Source organism: Protopterus annectens, chromosome 2.part2 (assembly GCF_019279795.1).
Source record: "Protopterus annectens isolate FY-2018-M chromosome 2.part2, PAN1.0, whole genome shotgun sequence".
Classification (NCBI taxonomy): domain Eukaryota; kingdom Metazoa; phylum Chordata; order Ceratodontiformes; family Protopteridae; genus Protopterus; species Protopterus annectens.
In genome coordinates this window covers 1,104,235,648-1,104,254,268 of record NC_056730.1, presented here as the reverse complement: position 1 = coordinate 1,104,254,268, position 18,621 = coordinate 1,104,235,648, and the positions used below count along the sequence as shown (strand labels likewise).

Here is an 18,621-nt window from a genome sequence, read left to right as displayed (position 1 = left end):
TTTACAGATTGTGATCTGTTAAGAGAGGTAACGTCAGTTTGCCAAGTAATTAGTTCTCTCAGACAATGGTGAATGTGCGGTAGCCTTCACAATGCTTGAGGTTCCTGGTAACTTTGAATGACTAAATTGAACATTTTATGTTTTCTGTAATCAGTTCAATGTTTTTTCGCAGAGCATTTTACATTCCCTTAACACCTGAAGAAAAAAATGTACTGTATGTTGCTTTAATTAGATAATTGCACTGTATTACATTCTATCTGTTAATTGTAGGTAGTGTGTTTGATCTTGTTACACTTGGGCTCCAAACCAGCTATTCTTCATTAAGAAGGTGTTTTTATGCACCCTTGTAGCAGAAGTTTGCTGATCTCACCTGTCTGTGTTGGGGACTGCTGGTAGAAGGCTTATTGTTTGCTTTCCTGGTTGGTAGTTAGCTTAAAATAGTTTTCTCTTTGCTCATATTTAAGTCTCCTGTTTGTGCTGTGCTGCTCATTGCGCAGTGGCGGTTAGCAGTGCCCTGTATAGACAGAAAAGCTTAGAAGCTCAGTTTTACCCAAACAGTTGCCAATGAAAATCTTCCAAGGTTTTCTCATTCTCTAGGAGCTACTTCATTGCGCACCGAGCAGTATTGCCTTATAGATCAACCTTATCCCATGCAACGTATAGGTCCCTGTTGTAGCTTCTTTGCTACCAGCACAGTCCTGTCAAATTAACCCATTCCCTTCCCTAATAAAACATACAGTAAGAGACTGCTATCATGAGCAGGCAGTTCCCCATCATTTCTCTAGCCATCCTGATAGACCTGGGCATCCTGAAGCAATGTAGCAATTGTCTCATGTATACTGACTACCACTTACTCCTGAAATAAACAAATACTTTATGTGAGAGATATAATTACACTATGAAATTGGAGGCAAGACTCTCCCACATAAGGACAAATTGAATGCCAGACAGGTTGTCAGTACACATACACACACTTTCCACACTATATAAGGACAGCACACATAAACCCCCATAAGTGGAGGTACTCACTAGTAACTTTCCAAAAGATCAAAGACCTCCAAAACAGAAACCACTTACACACATAACAATGCAAAAAACAACCACAATACATATTACACACACCAGTGTGTGAACAAATAAGCCCATACGGTCGTAACACCACAAAAGTTAACGTATTGGTCATAGGTGTATCCATTGTGAGAGACATGGATATTCCCCTCACCATGCTGTATAAGGAGTGAGTTATGGTTAGCTGCCTGTCAGGTGCTACAATCCGTTAAGTCACTCAAGCACTGAAGTCACTCAACCACAAGTCCGAGTATGACTCTGTCATAGTCCATGTGGGGTGAATGACTTCAGGCATAACTCACTGGTCAATATGAAGAGAGAAATGACTTTGCTCTCAGATTGTGTCACAGGCAGGTGTAAGTCTAGCCTTAAACAACATTTTACCTTCTCCATGTATGATGCCACATTGCTAAGTAAAAATGTTTGAATTTAACAATTGGGTTATCTTCTGGTGTCAGTTCAAGGGGATACAATATCTGTCAGCCTGGGAAGACATGGTTGGCAGGCCACGCTGTTTTGCCAGGGATCCTCTGCACCTGTCTCCTCTAGGATTTTGTATACTGGCAAAGGCATTAGCCATGCCTATTGTGCCTTTTTTAGACAGCGTCAAAATAAGCGACCTCTCAACATAACAAAATCCTCTCTATTTAAACTTGAAGTACTATTGCTTAATTCTAGGAGTCTAAACAAGAAACTGCACTCCTTGGAAGCACTCCTCACTTTGGAAGATGCTGGTTTCTGTTCAGTCACCGAGACATGGTTCAAATATGTGGAAAGCACCCTGGCCGTGCAGGGCTGCAATGCCTTCCATACGTTCAGACCATGAACTGAGTGTGAAAGAACCATAGGAGGAGGTGCATCCATCTTCAATAAAGATATGCACACCTCAAGACTGGTCAAACAGTATGACTCTCTTAAGCTACTTCATACAGAATTAAGAATAGGCAAAGTCCCGTACTACATCATAGCTAGCTATAGGTCCCCCACCATGAAACAGGAAAAGCATACCTAATGCCTGGACTTCCTGGAGTCACTTGCCATACAGCCCAGCACATTACTCATGGGTGATTTTAATTATATTACCATTGACTGGGAGACATACATGACCACAAATATTCTGGCTCAGAGGTTCTTCGACTTTGCCATTGCAAATGCTCTGGAACAGCTAGTAAGCATACCCACAAGAGGCTTAAATGTCCTGGGCATAGTACATACTAACCTGAGAGAGCATTGCCCCCCCCCCCCACACTTGTGATATCCTTCTTGGTAAGATCGGACCATAAATCAACCTCATTTGATGTAGTTATAAGACCAGATACCCCATCAAGCTCAAAAAAAGATTAATAATTTTTCAGAGACAAATTGCCTCCTGCTAAGTGATGTTATAAGAAGTTTCAAAGCCTCCTCAAATGCAGATAAAATGGACTTCTATGCAGAGATGTACACCAATGCCCTGTATAGCCACTTAAGCAGTTGTATAGAATCAGCTGAACCTGACCAAATTGAAACCAGGTCTTGACGAAAAAACAAACCACCCTGATGGAACCCTAGTGTAAACAGGTTATTCAACAAGAAAAAGAAGCTAATGTCCAAGAGCAAGAGGGAACTGGCTCAGCAGAGGAAGAAATCCCTCTCTAGCTTAAACAAACAAACTGGAGATCTTGTCAAGTCCTCCAAAGCTAATTATCAAGAAAAAAATAACCTCCCTAGCTAAGGATAATCACAAAGCATTCTTTAACTATGTCCGAAATCTAAATAGGAATACCCAGCGATGCACTGAACTGTTTGTGGATGGTACCGCCCATATTCACCCTGAGGGAATAGTCAACCTGCTAGGTGACAGATTTGAAGCAAACTTCACCCCCTGTACCCTCCAATCACCCCCCAAAATATACCTACCACTATTCCTCAGCCTATTTTCTCAAGATAGCAAGTCATCTCAGCACTCTGAAAGACCAAAAAATGGAGCATATGTGGGACCAGACAAAATCCTGGTTGACTTTTAAATAACTTAAAACATGACCTAGCGAACCACTTGGATCCCTGTTTAACCACAGAATGTGAACTGGCTATGTTGCGGGCTTGCGGTGCAATGGATGATAGTAACAGTAGCCCCTCTACAGAAAGGGGGACCATCAACCAACACTGGGAATTATAGACCCATAAGGGTGACTGGCCTCATTTGCAAGGCCATAGAAAAAATCCTTATGGACCTTATTAACAAGGACATAGGTAACTTCTAAACTTGGAACCCAACACAGTTCAAATTCGTTAAACGTAGATCATACCTGTTAAAGATAGTTGACTTCTTCAAGAAAGTCACCAAGGCCCTGGACGAGGGAAAGACAGTGCATTCTGCCTATCTTGACCTAGTCCATGCATTTGACATAATCCCCCACTCAGATATTATAGAGAAACTCTCACAATTGGCAATTATCCCCTAAGTCACCAGATGGGTAGCCTGATAGGACACATACTGTCAAAACTGGGTGACTTCCCCTCTAACAAAAGACCAATCACCACTGGCATGCAACAGGGTTCTGTGCTGGGCCGCTTAGTTTTCAGAATTTATTTCTTAGAAATGCCAGCAAACTTTGATGGCCTGTGACTGACCAAGTTTCCTGATGACTGCAAATTGGGAGCAATCATTGAGTCTCCCAGTGATGTTAATATACTGAAGACAGGGTTAACACAGACAAATGATGGGTACCAAAGCCATGGATTAAAGATAAATGCAAAAAAATGCATTATTATTCCATTTGGGAAAGCTAACATCCCTGCTAATTACATTATAGACAGCACCCCCCTAAGTGTAGACCCTGTGGTATGAGATCTGGGTACTCAAGTTGATAACAACCTGAACTTTGACCACCACATATCCACAGTAGTAAGAAATCCTTCTACGTGGCACATCTTATAAGTAATGGCATCACATCTAGATCTAAGGATATTATAATTCCATTATACTCAGCCCTCATGAGACCAATAACTGAGTACAATGGTCCATCTCAAGTTGATAACAACCTGAACTTTGACCACCACATATCCACAGTAGTAAGAAATCCTTCTATGTGGCACATCTTATAAGTAATGGCATCACATCTAGATCTAAGGATATTATAATTCCTTTATACTCAGCCCTCAGGAGACCAATAACTGACTACAATAGTCCATTTTGCATGCACTTCACCAGACACCTGCAACAGTTGGAGAGACCACAGAGGTTTCTCACCAATAAATTGCAGGGTACACAAAACTAGTCAAATGGAAAGACTGCAAGCCCTGTCACTCTATTCTGTTTCCTATAGGTTGTTAAGGGGTGATCTGTGCCTAGCTTGCAGGGCAGTTTCTAACGTGGCCCTGATGGAAATACTTCTTCTTATAGCTTTTCCCGGTTAGGGGTCGCCTTACTACATATGTGTAAATCAAACTGCAGGAGGGTCACTTATTCCAGGAAACTTAACCTAGCCTTTGACATGAACAAGTCATGCTGGAGAGATAGATATATCAACCAGAGACTGCCACTTCTCTGGAAGAAGCTTGCAGTTCACATGAAACAGAGCCCCTTTATGACCCTCTTCAAATGCAACCTAGATCAATGGATGGGTGACTGAAAATTCCTTCCTGTGGTGGTGCTGATGTCCCTCCTGGACAGAGTCAGTATTAACTACCATTGACACTTACCTCTGCGAACATCACTCACCTAACCACCGTCAATTGGGGAAATTTGAGATAAATATGACTAAGCTTGGAAGAGCTCTAAGTTCATTAGCCTAGTACCCTCCTATAAACCTATGACAATATAAATCCAGTATAACATGAAATTAGTAGTCATATATCTTAAAACAGTGTCTTTGTTCCTTAAGGGCAGTGACAGTGTTGCTATTGAGGGTCTGATTGCATAGGATAGATATGCTTTGACAAGATCTATTCTGTTTGCTTTTATGACAGAACACTGCACTTTAAGTAATGGTCTGTTTAAGCTTTGAGCCCTAATCGATACAAAGTGGCCCACTTGCTGTTCATTCCTTAGCAGTATAGATTTTCACAACAGAAGAGGATCATATGTTTATTAGGTAAGCTTCAGCTCTTATTTCTATAACATGTTATGTTGTACCCACCACAGTCCTCATAACGATGCATGTCCTATACATTCTTGAATTCTAAGAGTTTTAACCAATCTTCTTCAGGATTGCTTTTTCAATTTTTTGCCACCCTTCCTATGTAACAAAAAAATGTTTCTCCTATCTCCCTTAACTGTCCAAGCATCTGTCCTCAGTTTGTGTGGTCTTATTCTAATGGAATGATTAGAAAAGTAGGCGAGGCCACCCCCACCAGGAGGCCAGCCACTAGTGGAGTCCCCCAGGGCTCGGCACTGTGCCTGGTCCTTTTTGGCATCTACTTCTGTGAAATGGAAGCAAATGCTGAAGGTTTATGGCTGACTAAGTTTATAGATGATTGCATGCTAGGGGTTATGTTAGACTCCCCTGCAGACACTTGCCTTCTTCAAAAAGGCCTTTCTCTGACTAACAGATATGGCCAAAGCCATGGTCTTAAACTCAATGGTAAAAAATGCATTATTTTACCCTTTAGGAAGTCAGCCATCCTGGCTAATTACCATTTTGATAATACACACCTAAGAGCTGACCCAGTGGTCAGGCATGTAGGTACAGACATAGATAGTACCCTTACCTTTGACCACTACATGGCCACAGTGGTGAGGAAGTCCTTTTATGCTGTGCAGCTTATAAGTAAAGGTATGGCATCTAGATCCAAAGAAGTCATTATCCCACTGTACTCTGGCCTTATCAGAACAATCATAAGTTACAATGATCCCTACCTGACCAGGCATATGCAGCAACTAAAGCAACCTCAGAGGTTCATTCCTTATGAAAAGAATACAAGCAGCAGAAAACCTGCCTAATGCAAAGCATCTTAAAGCCCTTTCCTTCTACTCAGTCTCCTTTAGGTTGCTGAAGGGTGATCTATGTCCAGCTTATAATGCTTCTGCAAACCCCACACTTATGAATCTCCTGCATATTTGTAAGTCAAGCAGTAACAGAAATACAAGGCTAGGGAACTGAATTTTGTCTGTGACTTAAACTGAACATGCTGCAGAGACAGGTATGTGTCCTTGAGACTGCCTCTCGTATGGAACAAGCATCCCATCCATGTGTAGCTGAGTTTGTCTATTACATAAGTGCAACCTAGACCACTGGATGGAGAATAGGACATTTACACTGGGCCTGTCACCCATGCCCCTTATGGACAGAAATAGATTTGCCATACTTTTTAGATGGGTATTTTCATTCATGTTGTTGTCTCTTTCGGCTTTTCCCGGTTAGTGGTCGCCACAGCGGAACTCTGGTCTGCTAATGATTAGCAGTAGATTTTTACATGCTGAGTTGCCGGCCCTGATGCACAACCTTCAACGAAGGTACGCCCATTCATGCATGTCTCCACACAGAAGACGCTCTAGCTGAGAATTGAACAGGACAACGTCTTACTGTGAGGTGACAACGCTACCGCAGCACCATCATGTAATCCACTTTATTAATTTTATGAACTGCAATCATGACACCCTCCAAAATACAATGTAAATAGTTTACAGAGTACTTAAAAGATTCTGATTTATAACAGTTTCAATTATGTTGTATAGAAAGTTACCACAGTAAAGTGAAGGACAGCTTTTTTTCAGAAAATGTTCTGTGTTAGAAAGTACTGAAGTGTAATGACAAAGCTGTCTAAAATGCAGTAAATAGCAAATCAGGTACGGCTATTGTTATGTTAATACAAGCGCTGTCGCTGACTTAATCAAACTAAAATATTTTCTGATTATTTAAATGTACACAAGCTTAATTTATTTAGGTTATGTACAAGGGAAACTGAACAGTTAATTCATTTTTCAGTGAATTCATTTAACTTCAGTTTAAAACATTCATTAATTGCAAGTTTATTAAATATATCTCAAGTATTTTACTAAAATATGATGCAAATGTAAATTTTGTGTAGTAAGCATAGAAGAATGACAAATGGTAAGGAAAGCTATTTAGACATCTAGTGGTGAAAATGAAAAAATGCAGATGTACAAACGGAAAAAGGAATGTACAAAGAAAACGTGCCACTTGTAAAGCACTTAACATAAGATTTTATAATGTGCAGAGTTAGAAAGTCATCAAAAAAAGATCATTTGTGACTTTAGTGCCATAGTGATGATTTCTAGAAATAGTTAAACCTGGAAAGAATGTTTATGAAGTAAATCCCTTTCTTAAGGTGCTTTGTCAAAGCATTAGATAAATAACCAAAATGTTTCTCACTTAAAAACAAAGAAAAAAGGGCCAGAAAGTAAATAAATCAGCAAACATGCATAGGGGATGAAACTGAAAGTGTAGTTAACAAATGCTAATGCTTGGCTTTGTGAGCAAGGAATGTGTCATTCATAATAATTCAAAAATTGAGCTGTAGTAAATTATGATCACTAGGAGGTGGAGCCCTTACATTTTCATCCTGCTGTAAAAAGAGAGCTTGGTAGATTTCCTTCGGTAGCTCAGTTGGTAGAGCGGAGGACTGTAGATGTTACAGTTGTAGTAATCCTTAGGTCACTGGTTCAATTCCGGTCCGAAGGAAAGGTTTTTAGTTTGGTGCTTTATAGATTGTGATCTGTTAAGAGAGGTAAATCAGTCTGTACTTGCTGTAAATTAAGCAAGTCAGTTTGCTAAGCAATTAGTTCTCTGAGATGATAGTGAATGTGCGGTAGCCTCCACAATGCTTGAGGTTCCTGGTAACTTTGAATGACTAAATTGAACATTTTATGTTTTCTGTAACCAGTTCAAGGTTTTTTGCACAGAACATTTTACATTCCCTTAACACCTGAAGAAAAAAAAAATGTACTGTCTGTTGCTTTAATTAGATAATTGCACTGTATTACATTGTGTCTCTTAGTTGTAGCTAGTTTGTTTGGTCTTGTTACACTTGGGCTCCAAACCAGCTATTCTTCATTAAGAAGGTTTTTTTATGCACCCTTGTAGCAGAAGTGTGCTGATCTCACCCGTCTGAGTTGGGGGCTGCTGGTAGAAGGCTTATTGTTTGCTTTCCTGGTTGGTAGTTAGCTTAAAATTGTTTTCTCTTTGCTCATATTTAAACCTCCTGTTTGTGCTGTGCTGCTGTTTGTGCAGTGGCGGTTAGCAGTACCCTGTATAGACAGCAAAGCTTAGAAGCTCAGTTTTACCCAAACAGTTGCCAGTGAAAACTTTCCAAGGCTTTTGCCTGCTCTAGGAGCAACTTCATTGCGTACTGAGCAGTATTGCCTTATAGATCAACCTTATCCCATGCAACGTACAGGTCCCTCTTGTAGCCTCTGTGCTACCAGCACAGTCCTGTCAAATTAACCCATTCCCTTCCCTAATAAAACATACAGTAAGGGACTGCTATCATGGAAGGGCAGTTTCCCATCATTTATCTAGCCATCCTGATAGACCTGGGCATCCAGAAGCAATGTAGCAATTGTCTCATGTATACTGACAGCTTCTTACTCCTGAAACAAAGAAATACTTTATGTGAGAGATATAATTACAGTATGAGATTGGAGGCAAAACTCTCCCACGTAAGGGCAAATCGAATACCAAACAGGTTGTCAGCACACATACACAGACCTCCCAACCGTTCTGAATTGCTCATTTTTTACCGAGTTTTGGGGTCCAAATGAAGGGGTACCACGATTCCCGAGTGGCACCCCTTCATTTCCGATTTTTTTCTTTTTGTTTTCTAAATTTTTTAAAATGTCCCATTGTCGGAGCTGACGTCATCACGTGCGCAATGATGTCAGCGCCGTCAGGCTACCAGCCAGTCGGAATTGAGCTCAAGGAGCTTGCATCATCATTTCCGGCTGGCTGGCTGTTCACATCATCATTTCCGGCGGTTAAGTTAACGGCGAGATTAATGCAGCAGCATGGGGAACAGGAGCCCACCAGGATTAATGGCAGTATCGAGCCCACGGTGTGGGACTAATGAGCCGGGATTAATGGCAGAGCTGGGGCTCGGGATTAATGGCAGCAGCAACCCACAGTGATGGACAGGACAGCAGCAACATGAGGAAGGGATTAATGGCAGCAGCGAGCCCGGCAATATGAGGAAAGGAACAGAATGGGAGCCGGGCCGGGGAATGGAGCACTACACAGGGTAAGGTTACCAGCCAGCATAAATTCTCACTACTCCTAAGGGCAACGACTATGAACACCATAGATTGTGGTACAGCTCAAGACTGTAAAATTACACACTGGGCAGAAGAAATAGACAGAATTTACTGGGGGGGGGGGTGCTCTAGGAAAAGAAAGTAATAAGAAATATGACTGTTAGAACAATCCTGGGAGAATGGTGGGAGAAGGAAGGGGAAACTAATGTAGAAAGCAGGGCTAGATCCAGGACAAGGCAACTGGTTAGGGCCCAGAGAGATTTGATTATTGTTTTGCTAAACAAGGTGGAAGCACGGTCTTGTCTGAATGGAGTGAAGCGCTGAATTGTTTCTGAACAGGGGAAATTGAGCAGCGCTCTGCTTTCTTATACACTCTGGAGCAGGGAGGTGTGTGTGTGTGTGTGTGTGTGTGTGTGTGTGTGTGTGTGTGTGTGTGTGTGTGTGTGTGTGTGATATTGTTCTTCGCATGTCAGGATTTTCTAGGGAGTGACCAGTTTCTTGGTGAAGTCCTCAAACTAACCTGTAAAACCTACCTGTATTTTCCTTAGTATCAAAGCACATAATAGTGAGTATTGTATTAGTAAATGCTAAATTATAACTGTTAAATAGTCATGGCTGTAACCTAAGAGTTTGATTTGTGCATGGTTGTATGGTGACACGTTTTGAATATTCTGAATATTTTATTGTTGTTGCAATCAAAAAAATAAAATTGTTGCACAATTCCAAAAAAAATCTTGGCTGTGCCCTTATGTAATAAAATAGTGAATGTATTAAAAATGGTACTATAAATTGCTCCACAGGAGATGAATCTTCCACAAGATCTTTCCAGTGAGTCCCTACAACTGTCCCAAACACCCCGCATCAACTAAACACTCTATTCCAAAAAGTTCAGACCACCTTCCTATGCACCCCTTTTACTTCACTACATAAAGACAAAAGAAATTGAAATGCTTTTAGAACAAATCTCAAGGGATGTCCTAAATGGAGGTGACAGTTTACATCCCTGGATCAGCAGAATATATTGAGTACACCTTGTTAGTCATTTTTGTAATCTGTTTCACTAGCAAATCCTTGACTACTGTCTGGAAGCAAGCCATTATATATAATAATAGCAGACCTTAAAAATCACCAAACTGGCCAATGCCAATGACTTTAGACCAGCCAACAATTTTAGCAGCTACAGGGAAAATATTTGAAAAAATCATATAGTTACAATGCTCTCTAGACATCAGCATAACATTTGGTCAGGGAAAAGCAGTATGATGATATTATATAGCCTAATTAATTAAATATTTTAAAATATGGATAAAGAGTGTGTTGTATTATACAAGGAAGGTATATAATTTAATAAAGTCAGGAAGGTGTATAAAGAAAAGAACACATGTATGTTTCTTGTTTTGTGTGCAAGGGGCCAATGATTTGAAAACAGCCCACATGTAGTCTTTATCCACCACTGGCCAGATGCATTTTCTTTGGATGTGGTGTGGGTTTCAATGCTGTTTCAATGAATGTGAGTTTCAAGGGCAAAGTTTAATGTCAAGCCTATTTTCATTGTGAGACAGTATTGCTTTGTTTACCAGATGATGTCTCTTAGTGTTTCTGCATTGTTGTGCTGTAAAATGTAAAAATAAAATTCAAATCATTGTAGAAGTAAAGCAGTATGCATACATTAGTGTTTATGGTAAATGGGGCAAAATAGCCAGGTAACAGGACACTGGAATGGCTGCAGGGGGACTCTGGTCTGGTGCCATGTTTTGGTTGTCTGTTCTTCAATTTGCGTTCGAAAGTTGGTATCCCACAATTCCATTTGAGTGGGTGGGGTTACATAATTATGTATGCAAATTAGATGTTAATCAGCGTACAGATTTGTACCTATTTTTTTATGGGCCTTGTCCAGATTTTTGATGTTTCCAGGTTGAGAGGTATGCACATACACACACTTCCCACAATATATAAGGACAGCACTCATAAACCCACATAAGTGGAGGTACTCACTAGTAACTTTCCAAAATATCAGAGTCCTCCCAAACAGAAACCACTTATCACATAACAATGCAAAAAACAACCACAATACATAACACACACACCACTGTCTGAACAAATAAGCCCATAAGGCGTAGCACTACAAAACCTAATGTATTGGTCATAGGTGACACCATTGTGAGACACATGGATATTCCCCTCACCAGGCTGTATAAGGAGCGGGTTATGGTTAGCTGCCTGTCAGGTGCCACAATCCGTCAAGTCACTCAAGCACTGAAGTCACTTAACCACAAGTCCCAGTATGACCCTGTAATAGTCCATGTGGGGTGAATGACTTCAGGTGTAACTCACTGGTCAATATGAAGAGAAAAATGACTTTGCTCTCAGATTGTGACAGGCAAGTATAAGCCTAGCCTTAAACAGCATTCTACCTCCTCCATGTATGATGCCGCAGGCTAAGTAAAAATGTTTGAATTTAACAATTGGGTTATCTTCTGGTGTCAGTTCAATGGGATACAATATCTGTCATTCTGGGAAGACATGGTTGGCAGGCCATGCTGTTTTGCTAGGGATCCTCTGCACCTGTCTCCTCTAGGCTTTTGTATACTGGCAAACGCATTAGCCATATCTATTGTGCCTTTTTTAGGCAGCATCAAAATAAGCGACCTCTCAATATAACAAAATCCTCTCTATTTAAACTTGAAGTACTGCTGCTTAATTCTAGGAGTCTAAACAAGAAACTGCACTCCTTGGAAGCCCTCCTCACTTTGGAAGATGCTGGTTTCTGTTCAGTCACCAAGACATGGTTCAAAGATGTGGAAAGCACCCTGGCCGTGCGGGGCTGCAATGCCTTCCATACGTTCAGACCATGAACTGAGTGTGAAAGAACCAAAGGAGGAGGTGCATCCATCTTCAGTAAAGATAAACACACCTCAAGAGTGGTCAAGCAGTGTGACTCTCTTGAGCTACTTCATACAGAATTAAGAATAGGCAAAGCCCCCTACTACATCATAGCTAGCTATAGGTCCCCCACCATGAAACAGGAAAAGCATACCTAATGCCTAGACTTCTGGGAGTCACTTGTCATATAGCCCAGCACATTACTCATGGCGGATTTTAATTATATTACCATTGACTGGGAAAAATACATGACCACAAATATGCTGGCTCAGAGGTTCTTGGACTTAGCCATTGCAAATTCTCTGGAACAGCCAGGAAGCACACACACAAGAGGCTCAAATGTCCTGGACATAGTACTTAGTAACACGAGAGAGCATTGCACCCCACCAAGTGTGATATCCTCATTTGATTTATTTATAAGACCAGATACCCCATCAAGCTCAAAAAACATTAATCATTTTTCATTGACAAACTGCCTCCTACTAAGTGATGTTATAAGAAGTTTCAAAGCCTCCTCAAATGCAGATAAAATGGACTACTATGCAGAGGTGTACACCAATGCCTTGTATAGCCACTTACGCAGTTGTATAGAATCAGCTGAACCTGACTAGACTGAGACCAGGTCTTGACAAAAAAACAAGCCACCCTGGCGGAACCCTAGTGTAAACAGGTTATACAACAAGAAAAATAATTTAATGTCCAAGAGCAAGAATTAACTGGCTCAGCAGAGGAAGAAGTCCCTCTCTAGCTTAAACAAACAAATTAGAATCTTGTCAAGTCCTCCAAAGCTAATTATGAAGCAAAAATAACCTCCCTAGTTAAGGATAATCACAAAGCATTCTTTAACTATGTCCGAAATCAAAAAAGGAATACCCAGCGATGCACTGAACTGGTTATGGATGGCACCACCCATACTCAACCTGAGGGAATATTCAACCTGCTAGGTGACAGATATGAAACAGACTTCATCCCTATACCCTCCAGTCATCCCCCAAAATATACCTGCCACCATTCCTCAGCCTATTTATTCAAGATAGCAAGTCATCTCAGCACTCTGCAAGACCAAAAAATGGAGCATAAGTTGGACCAGACAAAATCCCAGTTGACTTTTCAACAACTTAAAACATGACCTAGCAAACCACTTGGATCCCTGTTTAACCAGAGTATGTAAACTGGCTATGTTGCGGTCTTGCAGCTCAATGGATGATAAGAATAGTAGCCCCTCTACAGAAAGGGGGACCATCAACCAACACTGGGAATTATAGACCCATAAGGTTGACCAGCCTTATTTGCAAGGCCATAGAAAAAATCCTTATGGACCTTATTAACAAGGACATAGGTAACTTTTAAACTTAGAACCCAACCCAGTTCAAATTTGTTAAACGTAGATCATACCTGTTAAAGATAGTTGACTTCAAGAAAGTCACCAAGGCCCTGGACGAGGGAAAGACAGTGCATTCTGCCTATCTTGACCTAGTCCATGCATTTGACATAATCCCCCACTCAGATATTATAGAGAAACTCTCACAACTGGCAATTAACGTCTATGTTACCAACTAGCTCATTGACAGACACATACTGTCAAAAACGGGTGACTTCACCTCTAACCAAAGATCAATCACCAGTGGCATACAACAGGGTTCTGTGCTTGGCCCCTTAGTTTTTGGAATTTATTTCTCAGAAATGCAAGCAAACTTGGATGGCCTGTGGCTGACGACGTTTGCTGATGACTGCAACTTGGGAGCAGTCATTAAGTCCCCCAGTGATGTTAATATACTAATGGCAGGTCAATGCAGACAAATGATGGGTACCAAAGCCACGGATTAAAGCTAAATGCAAAATAAATGCATTATTATTCCATTTGGGAAAACTAACATCCCTGCTAATTACATTATAGACAGCACTCCCCTAAGTGTATTCCCTGTGGTATGAGATCTGGGTACTCAAGCTGATAACAGCCTGAACTTTGACCACCACATATCCACAGTAGTAAGAAATCCTATGTGGCACATCTTATAAGTAATGGCATTGCATCTAGCTCTAAGGATATTATAATTCAATTATACTCAGCCCTCATGAGACCAGTAACTAAGTACAATGATCTGTTTTGCATGCACTTCAGCAGACACCTGCACCAGTTGGAGAGACCACAGAGGTTTCTCATCAATAAATTGTAAGGTACACAAAATAATTCTTAAAATGAAAGACTGCAAGCCCTGTCACTGTATTCTGTTTCCTACAGGTTGCCAAGGGGTGACCTGTGCCTGACTTACAGAGCAGTCTCTGACCTGGCCCTGATGGAAATACTACACATTTGTAAATTAAACAGCATGAGGTTCACTCCTCCAGGAATCTTAACTTGGCTTTTGACATGAACAGGTCTTGCTGGAGAGATAGATATATCAACCAGAGACTGACACTTCTCTGGAACAAGTTTGCAGTTCACGTGAAACAGAGCCCCTCCCTGACCCTCTTCAAATGCAACCTAGATCAATGGATGGGTGACTGGAAATTCCATCCTGTGGTGGTGCCCATGTCCCTCCTGGACAGAGGAAGTCAGTATTAACTACCATAGACACATCTCTGTGAACTTCAGTCACCTAACCACTGTCAATTGGGGCAACTTGGATAAATTTGGCTAAGCGTGGAAGGGCTCTAGAGTTGTTAGCCTAGTACTCTCCTATGAATCTATGAACCTATGATGATATAAATGCAGTAAAATATGAAATTAGTAATTTTATCTCTTAAAGCAGTGTCTTTGTTCCTTAAGGGTCATGACAGTGTTGCTATTTAGGGTCTGATTGCATACTATAGATATGCTTTGCGAAGGTCTATTCTGTTCTCTTTTATGACAGAACATTGCACATTAAGTAATGGTCTTTTTAAGCTTTGAGCCCTAACCGATGCAAAGTGGGCCACTTGCTGTTCATTTCTTAGAAGTATAGATTTTCACAATAGATGAGGATCATATGTTTATTAGGTGAACTTCAGGTCTTATTTCTCTAGCATGTTATGTCATACCAACCACAGTCCTCATAAAGATGTATGTCCTAGACATTCTTGAATTCTAAGAGTTTTAACCACACTTCTTCAGGATTGCTATTCGAATTATTTGTCACTATGAGAAAAAAATCTTTCTCTTATCACCCGTAATTGCCCAAGCATCAGTCCTCAGTTTGTGTTGTCTTATTCTAATGAATAGTTAGAAAAATAGGTGAGGCCACCTCCACCAAGAGGCCAGCCACTAGTTGAGTCTCCCGGGGCTCGGTACTGGGCCTGCTCCTTTTTGCCATCTACTTTTGTGAAATGGAAGCAAATGCTGAAGGTTTATGGCTGACTAAGTTTACAGATGATTTCATGCTAGGGGTTATGTTTGACTCTCCTGCAGGCACTTGCCTTCTTCAAAAAGGCCTTTCTCTGACTAACAATTAGTGCCAAAGCCATGGTCTTAAACTCATTGCTAAAAAATGATTGTACCCTTTGGAAAGTCAGGTATCCTGGCTAATTACCATTTTAATAATAAGCATCTAAGAGCTAACCCAGTGGTCAGGCATCTGGGTACGGGCACCGATGGTACACTTCCCTTTGACCACTACATGGCCACAGTGGTGAGGAACTCCTTTTATGTTGTGCAACATATAAGTAAGGGCATGGCATCTAGGTCCAAATAAGTCATTATCCATCTGTATTCTGCCCTTATCAGAACAATCATAAAGTACAATGATCCCTACCTGACCAGGCATATGCAGCAACTAAAGTGACCTCGGAGGTTCATTCCTTTTGAAAAGAATTCAAGACGTAACAAACCTGACTTAAGTAGAGCACCTTAAAGCCCTTTCCCCCTACTCAGTCTCCTTTAGACTGAAGAATGGTGATCTATGTCCAGCTTATAAGGCTTCCGCAAACCCCACACTTATGAATCTCCTGCATATTTGTAAGTCAAACAGTAAGAGAAATACAAGGCTAGGGAACTGAATTTTTTTTTTGTGATGTGAACCAAACATTTTGCAGAGACAGGTATGTGTCCTTGAGACTGCCTCTCATATGGAACAAGCATCCCATCCATGTGTAGCTGAGTTTATCTATTACATAAGTGCAACATACACCATTTGATGGGGAATAGGAAATTTACACTAGGCCTGTCACCCATGTCCCTTATGGACAGAGATAGCTTATAAATGCCTCACCCTCAATGTCTTGTTTGGATGCAGGACATCATTATTTCTTTGGGAAAACATGACTAGGCTTTGAAAGCCCCCCCCCCCCCCCAGGTCATTAGCCTAATAACAAACTATACATCTATGAATACCTCTTTATTTATTTATTGAAAGATATTCTGACTTATGCTATGCACACACAATGTACTGTAAATGGTTGTTTACTGTTCTTATTATACTTAAAGGCAGAGCCCATGTGGGCAAGCATACAAAATCACCCAGGCACATGTCTGCACATAGAACCTTTATATTTTCTTTTGCTTTCTCTAGGCCCAGAGGTGGATGGAGGAAAAAAAATAACTTTAGACTATGTTGCTCTATTTGTAACAGGGTGTTCTAGTGAATGTTGATTTGGGTGCTGTAACTTATACTGAACATGTTCTTGCTGTAACAATGTGTAGTGTTCATTGCTGGTTTACGTAGATCTAGTTGATATGGATTTGGACACTAACTTATACTGAACATGTTCTTACTGTAACAATGTCTAGTCACTGCTGGTTTATGTAGATCTAGTGGATGTGGATTTCGACACTGACATACACTGAACATGTTCTTGCTGTAACAATGTGTAGTGTTTGTGAAGATTGGGTGATGATGGGTGAAGGCTGCCAGCCTAGCCAGATAGAATTTTGGAGATAATTCTGTCATCTGTAGATATTACTGTAAACCACAGGCTTGTTGTCTTAAATGGTAAAAATAGTGTTACCTGTGGAACTGGAAAATAATGTAACAACAGTGCACTCTACTGATCAAGTAAAGTATGTTGTGACCCTTTGATGTTAAAACTCGGAGTCAGTAAGTCTAGAGTGAGGCATCCTGCCTATTGTTTTAAGGCCAGTTAATGGCCAGAATTTGCATGCATAAATTTCCTTTATTGCTCTGGTTTCTGCCCAGAAATGAAGAATGTAAATGTAGTTTTTGTTAGCCTGGGGACCCAGGGAATTGTGAAGAATGATGTAATGTGAACCCAGGGAAGTGTGAAGAATGATGTAATGTGAATCAGGAATGTGATTTTAAAAACAAAGAGAATCAGAGAGCATTAATCATTTTTGTCTTGGCCATCCAACTCACAGCACTGTCTTGCTCGATATGCAAGTTTATCTTAGACTTGTCTTTTCTCTTAGAAATAGCTAGAAACTATAAAGATTAGACTAAGTGCTTTTCTGTGATGTCAAACCTGTACTACTGAATTATTTTAAATATTTCTCTGTGATCTCTGAACTCTTGACTAGCACTGTGTAGTAAAATGTATTGTCTTGTGTTTTGACTATTTGTTATTAAATATTTGTAAACCCTTTCAACTGTGGCTGTTTTTGTAGAGATAATTTTAAGCTCTTTACAGTACTTGCATGCCTTGGTAAAATTGTACAAAGCTACTCAAATAGCTTTAGCTCTGGGCTATACTACCAGTTGGATAACACTATTGCACAGTAATAATTGGACACCCTTTTAAGGGCCTTTGAGTAGCTGATAAATATTAGTGGGTGGTGGCAGCAGGTACTACCGTATAGTCTGGGAAAAGGGAGCACAGCTGGAAATCCTGTGCCAGCCTTCCACAGGAGTGTCTGTGTGGTTATATAAACTCTTCTCAAAGTGTGTGTGTGTGTGTGTGTGTGTGTGTGTGTGTGTGTGTGTGTGTGTGTGTGTGTCAGCTACTTGGGTAGGGGTACAAAGCACTGGTTGGACAGAGTGGGTGCTGGAGGTTTTATCTTGCCCACTAGGCTGAGATCTGGACCCTATAGCTGTGCCAGTGGGGAGGTTTATTGAGAACTGGAGAGCAAGGGAGCAACCAGCCCTGGACTGACTGTGATCTCTGTGTGCCCTTAAGGGAAATTGCACTTTACTGTGTGTATTTGTTATGCTTTCCTTCTATATGAGATGCCCCTCACTGGTGTTAGTGGTGAGGATTGAGGCTCCTTGATTGCTGGGCCAGTGTACGGGCATCACATATTAATTGGCAGTGGTGGGATATCCACATCACATATTAATTGGTGATAAATATTCATTGGCTTGTAGTGGTGTGGGTAGAGTGAATTCCTGTAGCTTGTGTACAGTCATATTTGAAGGTGTTTTGTACTCTAACTCAGCCATGCAGTGAATACTCACAGTTCAGATCACAATTGTTTTATTTATTTTGTTAGCTTAGGGTGAGCAGGCAGCATGTCAGCATAGGAGTATGGAAATCTGACAAGGAGTCAGCTGGCTGAGATGTGCCAGGCTAGGGGACTGGTGCATGGAAACCTGACTAAGGCAGACCTGATT

At 40.9% G+C, this 18,621-nt stretch overlaps 1 non-coding gene across 1 annotated transcript; it reads left to right on the top strand.

The window, feature by feature from the left end:
* The first annotated feature begins 7,604 nt into the window (after nucleotides 1-7,604).
* TRNAY-GUA lies at nucleotides 7,605-7,694 on the top strand. Its single transcript is given in 2 exon segments — nucleotides 7,605-7,641; nucleotides 7,659-7,694. It is a non-coding gene; the product is annotated as a tRNA-Tyr (tRNA).
* Nucleotides 7,695-18,621: the final 10,927 nt, after the last annotated feature.